General features: G+C 39.0%; 1 protein-coding gene across 1 annotated transcript in view; it reads left to right on the forward strand.

The window, feature by feature from the left end:
• LOC124624823 (neuropeptide FF receptor 2-like) overlaps window positions 1-9,686 on the forward strand; it is a gene marked incomplete at its 5' end in the record, with an annotated part of 228,465 nt that overhangs the window by 196,220 nt on the left and 22,559 nt on the right. The gene's annotated exons all lie outside the window — the stretch shown is intronic.

The following is a 9,686-nucleotide window of genomic DNA, read 5'->3' on the forward strand; positions in this document are numbered from 1 at the left end:
ACACAACATTCATCCTGTGTTAGTGTTACTTCAAGAAGATAATTGATAAATATGAAATAGATGAATCGTTTTTGGAGTTTGTAGACTGTAACCAGAAAACAAAAGTTGTTACTGTATATTTAATTCGATCAACACTTGTGAAACATTCACTTCTTATCAACGAATGCTGTAGACAAGGTTATGATAATGCAAGCAATATTAGAGAATCTTACAAAGAAGCTTAAATACCAATGGACTTAAGAATAAATTACCACAACCTCGAAATATTATGATTGGTGTTGAGATAGGACACACTGAGGGCTTATTAAATGAATAAACATATCTTTGTGAATATTGGAATGCCGTTCTCACTGATCGCAAATTGTTTGTTGCCAGTGTAATTAATATCAATCCTGAATATCCAGAGGTGGGTACCACGAAGAGGAAATCACTTCGTGATGAAACCAGGAAGGATGTGACAGGTGTGAACTTAGAAGATGTATTCGAGAAAAGTGTAATTTATGTCACTATTGGCAATCTAGTGTGTAACTTAAAAATGCAGAATGAAATACTTAAGATTTTAGGTGAAACATTTGGGTTATGGAAATACTCAAAGATGACTGTCAATCACATCACTGAGGTATGCAAATTATTTATCAATGAATAACATAATGATGTCATGACAGATTTAGAAGATGAAATTAAATATTTGAAAACAAATCATACTTCAACCTTAAAATACATTACTTTAGAGTCATTGTAATTCTTGAATAAGACGCACAAGCTTAAAATTTTAAGCTTTTTTCGCGGCTTTGCGCATATTTTATGCTCTTCCAGTGACTGTAGAGTTGTCTCGAATCAACTATGCATGAACAATGCCTCACAGATTTGGGAACCCTGGCAACTGGATATAATTTGGCAATGCAACTAGACTCTGATACACTGATTCAAAAATTACCTCAACAAAAGGTTTGTAAAGCGACACTGGCTATGCTATAGTCAATTAGGTTATAACACTCTACCCTTTGCATGACTCACTGGAGTTCACATGTGAATGCACTTATGTCTGTTTACTGAAATGTGTTGGCACGCCAAGGAAGAAGAGGAGTCAGAAAACTCCTATCACAGTGTTACTGGCTAAGGTATTTCGTCAATGTAAAAATCAATATAATACTTAGTCTTTTGTAAAGTGGGCTAAAAAAATAAAGTAGTTTAAAAAATAAAATGAACTGGAGCATACCTACAGTTTACAATAATTCATTATTGACTAGCATCTGAAGTCAAACTTGTAAGTCATATCAGTTTTCTCCCTTCCCTTGTATCTGTTGTTGAGCTATCTTCCAGCTCCCTACTTGTGGTGGTCTTGGACCCCTGGTAACAGACTTCTACTTCTGAAACCAAATTATTTCAGTTCTTTCAGTCTCCTACTTCATGAAAACATTATGCAGCTCATATTATTTCTTTGCATATTTAACCTTTGCACACTCATTCATGATTCATCTGACTAGTGAGTTAGTTCTTTCAACTCCACAGTGCAAAACTGGAGACATGATTGCCGTCAATTTTTTTTTTTTTACTACCTTCCAAATAATTTTAACTGTAACAGAACATGATATGAGATGTATCACAATAGCTATAACTAGATTTAAAAAATAATAGAGGGCATGAAATTAAATATTTTTCTCAATAAAGCAATCTCCAGTTATGTGTCATTTTGAGCTTCAAAAAAATGGTCGAAAAGGCTCTGAGCACTATGGGACTTAACATCTGAGGTCATCAGTCCCCTGGAACTTAGAACTACTTAAACCTAACTAACGTAAGGTCAGCACACACATCCATGCCCGAGGCAGGATTCGAACCTGCAACCGTAGCGGTCGCGCGGTTCCAGACTGCACCGCCTAGAACCGCTTGGCCACTACGGTCGGCTTTTGAGCTTCTACTGGGATGTTACATATTGTAATAAACGTGCTAGAAGGACTTCATTGCAAAACGAGTTGAAATTTACAGCATAATCTTAGCAATAGCACATCACACAGGTATGCTACGAATTGCTTTCTTTTTATGAAATTATTATAATTAAATACAAAGAAAATTACGAATATATTTATAAACGTTATTTAAGTTTGTAGTTAGCGCAGTCTACTCTAATTCTGATTGAAAAATGTGAGTAAAGCAGAAATGTGAATACAGAAAATGTGATTGGAAAAAAATTACATACTGGAGGCGGAAAATTAAATTACAGACACTGTTTTAATGATATCAGAAAATTAATACTAGTTACTTTGATACACCTGTATATAAACTTTCTTCAGGGGCATCCACTTTCTAAATTCAATGCAATGACAAGTCAGTCTGTATAACTTCCTCGAATTTTACATGTTCTGTAATGAGGATAACACTGCACACAACAAGCAAACGTGTGTATGCTACCGCACACTCTGAATCAGCGTATTCCACCTTCTTTGCCAAAAATTTTGCCATGCGAACTTATTTGTGCTCTTTTAAAACAGAACATTCTACATTCTTTTACACATCCTACGCAGTGAAGCCTTCATAGCATCTTCCTCTCAATATCACTATCTATGTCTCTCTCCAGCTGTATCGTTTTTCTGCCATTGATTTACAGTACATCCACTACCACTGTCCCTCCTCTCTCACAACCTGTCTCCTTTTATCTATTTGTCATTGTCACTGTCTTCACCATTTCTCAATAGTTCAGAAATTCTGGTGGGGTAGGTGTCCAACTTAATTTCCCCTATACTCGTTTATTTAAAATTTCAGTCCAAAATGTACCCTCCCTAATACTCACGTTCGCCGATCTGGGAGGGTCCACATCCCACCAAGCCAGCGAATAATGTCCACTCATCTCACCTTTTCATTTCCTCTGTCTCCTCTCTCTTTTCCCCTCACTGCCTCTACCTCCATGCATTTTTCTCTGTCTCTCTTTTACTACCATTGTCTCTCACAGACCTTCAATATCTCCTTTCTCTTTGGTTCCCACTACTATTGTCTTCATCCATCTATCTTTCCCTTTCACTGACACTGTCTCTCCCACCATCACTGTCTCCTCTCCACCGTCACTATCTCTCTGCTTCTCTCTTTCAACACAAATGAGCGAAAATGTTCACATACCAAAATTTTTGGTGAGGAAGGCGGAGTGAGGATTGGGACAGCTGGTTCCCTACTTTTTTGTCAGAATCTTTTCAAGAGGAACATATTTGCCTTTTTGTGCTCCGACAGCAGCATTTTTCTACAGGTTCCCTTCGTTTTCATGCTACAGCATATTTATGTATCTGCACACACACAGACGACAAACAACCAGGCATAATATAAGGTTAACATGAAATTGTTTGCTTCATTGTTTTTCTTAAATCACTGACAACGCCCAGCTTATGATTTATATTGTAAAGGAGTAAAAATGTTATTAGAAATATTTTACTTAATTCCCAGTTTTGCATAATCTTTGACACTCAATTTAAGTTCTTTTCAGGCTTGTTAACACCCTTTTGAGCCTATTATTTTATTACTACAGTATCACTTTGGCCATATTTGTGTAGGCGTAAAGTGAACATTACACAGACATTGCGTCATAAAATTGTATTGGTGACAAAATGATGACTAAAAACATGGATTGGTGACATAGTAATGGCACTAGAACCCTTGCCATGTGTTCACTACGTCAGTTAAAACTACATTTACGCCTCAAACTTGATACGCGCACAGCTTATAGCATCAGTATAACTAATGAGGAGGTATCGAATAGAATTGGGGAGAAGAGGAGCTTGTGGCACAACTTGACTAGAAGAAGGGACCGGTTGGTAGGACATGTTCTGAGACATCGAGGGATCACCAATTTAGTATTGGAGGGCAGCGTGGAGGGTAAAAATCGTAGATGGAGACCAAGAGATGAATACACTAAGCAGATTCAGAAGGATGTAGGCTGCAGTACTTACTGGGAGATGAAGAAGCTTGCACAGGATAGAGTAGCATGAAGAGCTGCATCAAACCAGTCTCAGGACCGAAGACCACAACAACAACAACGACAACTTTGAACCTCTGGATCTTGGTGAAGGATACAGAATCGAAAAAAGATTCGAAGTTCCTATAAAATAACATCTTAAGAACATATGGTATAATTTTTGACGATACGTCATCAATATGAATTATGGAAGTGACCATCCCTACAATTAGTACACAATCTTCATAACGGATCTGTTTTCGAAAATGAGGAAAATAGGGTTCACAGATGAATGTCTAAGTAATGTACAGTAAAAACTTGTCCCTTTTGCTATGGTTAGTTATTTAGAGTATTGTGACCCACGACGCAAAAACGTCTAAAAATCGGTTTCTGCGGTTTCCTGCGTAAGTTCAGTAACTTTCAACCTCTGGCTACCGAAAAATGTTTCGAAGTCCCCGGTAACGTCTTCTTCTATAGAACTTATAGAATTTTCCATCCCCACCACTGGTGTTTTTCGTACCCAAAGATCGTGGTTTTTCGGGGTTTCTCAGGAACCGCCTACGAACGAATGGTGCTTTTATAAGCCACCTAAGGTCCTCCCTAGTCACATCTAATGCAAAAGAATCAACCGATTTCCTCACTTTGCCTGGCCTGGAGAAAGAGTGTAGTGTTTGAATTTTGGTCCTCTGATAAAGTACAGCCCTTTCTTTCGTTAGGTACACAAATGGTTGGTGGGTCAAGGGTTTTCTTGACCCCTTATCTCTGTTGTGAATAGAAACCGGGATATGACCCCCTGAAAAATAGCATTTTCGCGCGCGGCTTTTTGGAACATTTTGGTGCTTGTGCAAGATCTGTTTAGCGTTTTAATAAGAAATTATATTTATTCTGTACTTCATCCCAATGAGATTTTTTGATGTATCTCCAATATTCCACTAATTGCGTTTTGTTTAAATCATGTCAAACGTTCTTTAAAATAACAATAAAATTAGGTCGCGATGTTTGGCATGGGGCACTATCATATATTTTGTCCCGTGTCTAGTCCTGGCTCTCAGCGGCCCGGACACCATTTCATCGTGGTTTCCGTTCCGAGAGAGTACACGGGTTAAGTAACTCCGCCATTAAATTGAGATCCGTTAACAGCGTCCTAACGAATACAGTTGCCTGCATTTTAGGACCGAGGAAAGCTAAACAGAAATTCTAATTAGATGATCTTGCAAGTGTCACATGAGCCAGATGCTAACAACAATCTAGAATGCCTAAATGCTAGAAAATCGCATTATGCTTTGAATGTTGTTGTGTACTGCTACTGTATATCAGATTAGTTATTGCTACTGAGAACTGTACACAGGTACATAATGAAATATTAGTTTATTTTCATTATCTAATTTTGAGCCATTTTATGAGCGTGCAGAGATTTGCATAATTACCTTTAGAGCGTCCCACGAACCTCATCTGGTAGTTGTTGCACGTTCTATCGAAAAGTGAACTTTCTTCTGTGGTAACACGGGTGGCATTGATGCTAATGGTAATCCAGGATGTCAGTGGGACTCCACCAACTCATGCCATGCAAGCGGCGCTATTGCTGATACATAGTGGGCAGAGTTACATTCTGCAGCATTCAACTGATACTTCATTCACTGCCAATATCATTTTATTGGTCTTATAATGTTGACGAGGAGACAAAGTGCAACATGGCACAAACGTATGTTTGTAGTATATGAACGCCATACAGTTTGCAAAAGAACTGATGTTTGTCGCTTCGTTGAGCACAAGAAAATGTGATAACCAACACGTCCAGCTCATGGCTGTCATTTGGTTCTCCAAGTATTTTTAGTTTGTTCTTTGTTTTCTTATGAAATGCTAAAGTTAAATTACAAGAGGCATGATAAAAGTCTAATACAATACATGTTAACTGACCAACTATCTAAATAAAACCACGAACGGTATAGCGCGACACAGAAGTTTGCGTAACTGACAATAAATATATCAGTTCGTCAAACTGTTCGTTATTAGAAACCAATGTCGACCTCTACCAGAATATGTGGTGTTCGATAGGGAAAAACAATACAGGAAACTCAGAGAACAATGATCCATTACACACGTCATAAAGAATGGGATTCTTTTACGCTTATAAAATTAGGGTTGTATTGTTGATACTGTCAACAATGTTGTGTTGCTTAATTTATTATAATTAATGTCAATTTTCGACATATTTTTCTCAGTAGATAACATACAAAAAATAAAATATATCTAATCTACCGGTGTTCTCTGTATTTTTTTCTCCTTCTGAAGAGTGGAGAAACATATAATATTAAAAATAGCCAACCTTCACATCGAAACGCTTCAAATGTGAACGAATGAGGGAAATCTTTTGTAAAAAAAAAAAAAAAAAAAAAAGAAAGAAAAACCTAAACTCAATTTGTACGTAGGAATGGAGAAATTATGTCAGTACGACACATGAAAAGTGACACGCCTTGAAATTAAACCTCAATGAATTTAGCTCAGTCGTCAATCCGAACGGTTAATGACTTTAGTCTAACTGTGCTGAACTTAAGAATATGCGAACCCGTTTCCATGATGTAATATTACTTTCCTTAAATGAGGAGACAAGTAAAATCTGCATTGTGGGAAAAAATAACTAGAGAAAATTTGAGACTTCAGTCGGAACTGTAATGTGCTTGAGAACCGGAAGCACTCATTTAAGGAAATATGGAAGACACATTCTGTGAAACAACGTCATTTTCTGAGGTGAAGAATAGGTGTGCGAGAAACAAAATATATTGCGCAATTGCGCGTGAAACACTATTTTTCCAGAACGTTAATGTTATTTTGCTTTGTTAATGGAAGGCACATGAGATAGCAGAAGCTGTCATTGACCAGTACGTTGGCAATCAATCTCGGACTGCGACCCTCTCTGTATAAGGACGTCCTGCTGTGTAGCTAGCTGACGCATTTCCCAATATGGCGGTACTGCGCAGTACTGTTCCGCCAAGGCCAGCCCAGGAAAGTTCGCTGCGCGGTGGCGCCGCTTAGTGACGACCTCTACAACGACGAACGGCGACGTAGCAGGCTAGCAGCCGCCTGTTCGCCATATTGCGAGGTCAGACACCTTCAAAGGTGTCATGTCTCACACGAAAGTGGGAGAGTCCTGAGTCACCATCATAAAAGAAACGTATTCCATAGTAATTCGGCGCCACACGTATTTTTCCACTAGTAATTACGCACGCTTCATTATCTCAGTCAGAGCTGATAATAACGACAACGACTCGGAATACTGCACGCCAGTAAACAGAGCGTAGCTTACTGCGCAGTTTCGAAACAATGATTTGTTAGCACATTATGTGCAACCGATAACGATTTGCCACGACGCTATTGGATTTCAACCTTGGTCCCGTAGCAGAAGAATTCCTTCCAGCGCCAGCTAACTTGCTGCGTAGTCAGCCGATCTAATAAAGACAGTCGCATCTGTCCATAATATTTCTTACACAAATTCATGATTCCAAAAGTCGTCCGTCGTAAAGTGACCAGAGAATTACGTTGTTCCTTGCTGTTGTCGCGTCGGAAGACTGGTTTGATGCTGTTCTTTCCTTTGCGAGGCTGTCCATCTCCCGATAACTACCGCAACCTTAATCCTTCTGAATCTGCTTACTGTAGTCATCTCTTGGTCTCTCACTGTTCCTCGGAAATTAAAAAAAATGGTAATCACCAAGAGAGTTGGCCTAACGATGAGATACTCGACTCGTATTTAGAGGATCCAGTTTCAGGGTTAGTCCTGTGTGGCTTTTCTGATTTCAGTGTTTCCAAAGAAGCATTTCGAACGAATGCCGTAGCAAGTACTCCTCAGAGACAAGCTACTATGCACTGTATGGTTTCTAACAGTTGAGCTAATGCTTCGTCCTCTATAACCACAATGTATCAATCAAGAAAAAAAATAAAAGTTATACGTTGTCTCTTGCGGGTGCTGGTCGTTGCACGTAAACGTAGAACACCAGTTTTATGAAATGATTTTATCTGAGATCTGCTTCACATACCTCACTAGCACCATTTAACACATAAAGACGATTGACGGCCAGTACGTTGTAGTTTCGTCAGTGCCTGTACTTGACAAGCGACAATAATTTCGCAACCGGCGAACGCTACATATTCCTCAGGTGAAAAACGAGTCGCGTGCATTTGTGACTCGTCTCTGAAGATTCGTGTCTTCTCCTTTACTCTGAAACCTTTTTGTAGCACGAGTACTACAGTTCAGTAACTAGCTGTCTCAACTCTGATTATACTCTTCGTTCGTTACACTTGGCATAAAATCCTAGGAGTGTCAGTCATGGGTGGATATGACGGTGTATAGTTCCGCATTATTTAATAGAAATACGAAGTGTGTAAAACCTTTAGACACAGAATTATGAACATTTCAAATTCATTATGGTCAACTTCAAGTTTTGTAAATTAATAAAACATTAACTTCTGCAAGTATGCAGCTGTGCCACCTGCATTTATCTTTAATCAACGTTTTTCGAAAAGTGTTCTGGGAAATATCTATAAGCTCAAACAACGTCCTCAGAGCACTATAATAGTCGTCCGTCTTAGACGAGGAAAATTGTACTGAACAAACTCTAGAGAATGTAGTACTGTGATTGGAAAAAATTTCTTTCTAGGGGAAAGTACGTTTACCGGCTCCTTAGTGAATGGAATGTACCGAATTTATCTACTATATGCATTTTAAAGGCTGACCATCACCATATTAATGGCTTTAGGTATTTCCCAGAAGGCCGCTGTGACCGAGTAGTTCTAGGCGCTTTAGTCCAGAAAACTGCTGCCGCTACGGTCACAGGTTCGAATCCTGCCTCGGGCATGGATGTGTATGATGTCCTTAGGTTAGTTAGGTTTAAGTAGTTCTAAGTTGTAGGTGACTGATGACCTCAGATGGTAAGTCCCATAGTGCTTGGAGCTATTTGAACCATTTTTGAGCTATGGTAATTAGAACTAGTCCTTTTTTGGGAAGTGTAGTAATGAGAAACGTCATACTGATACTACTAATTCAGCCGTAGTGTTTTTTGTCGTCTAGTGGCCTGTCGTCAGATTCATGTATATATTCCTGTTTTCTTATTTCCATAACGGGAAATGATATCACGCCATAGACTCTTCGCTCACCTCGTGTGTCCGTAGGAGAAAACAGTTGTAGATGACGACGGTAACATTTTCGTTCTCTTTTTCGGCATTGTTCCTTGACTGAACTGTCTGTGAGCACACTTCACGGCGTTTCAGTTGCTTTCAGAATTTCATGTACCGGCCTGTGAGAGGACATGCAGAGCGAAACTGAACGTGTCACGCGCCAAGTCCCGGCTCGTTGCTTCAAGTTTCAATATATCGTACATAGTTACCACGTATCATTCTTGGCGAATGCGAAGTAGTTGAGACATAGTTCATCTGTTTCACTTAATATGACCACGAAAAATACAGCTAAGGGGCTTATGTCGCTTTGTTTACGTGTCTAAAGCGCCTATGTCACCAAACTTACTATTTATATGGGGTTGTGGCAGTACTGCACGTAAACATAAAATAACGTGTTGTTGCTGCACAGAATCTGGAAATTAATGTTATTAGTTAAACGCTTGTAAACCTGAGCTCAGTCACGAGTTGCGATTTACGTATAACGCTTCGTTCGTCACTTGATAGAAGTATGGTGTTCCATTCTCTGGATTAAAAATCAACGAAAAGTATGCGTCGTCAATGCCCATTTCAGGGCACTTCA

The sequence above is a fragment of the Schistocerca americana genome, chromosome 1 (assembly GCF_021461395.2).
Source record: "Schistocerca americana isolate TAMUIC-IGC-003095 chromosome 1, iqSchAmer2.1, whole genome shotgun sequence".
Classification (NCBI taxonomy): domain Eukaryota; kingdom Metazoa; phylum Arthropoda; class Insecta; order Orthoptera; family Acrididae; genus Schistocerca; species Schistocerca americana.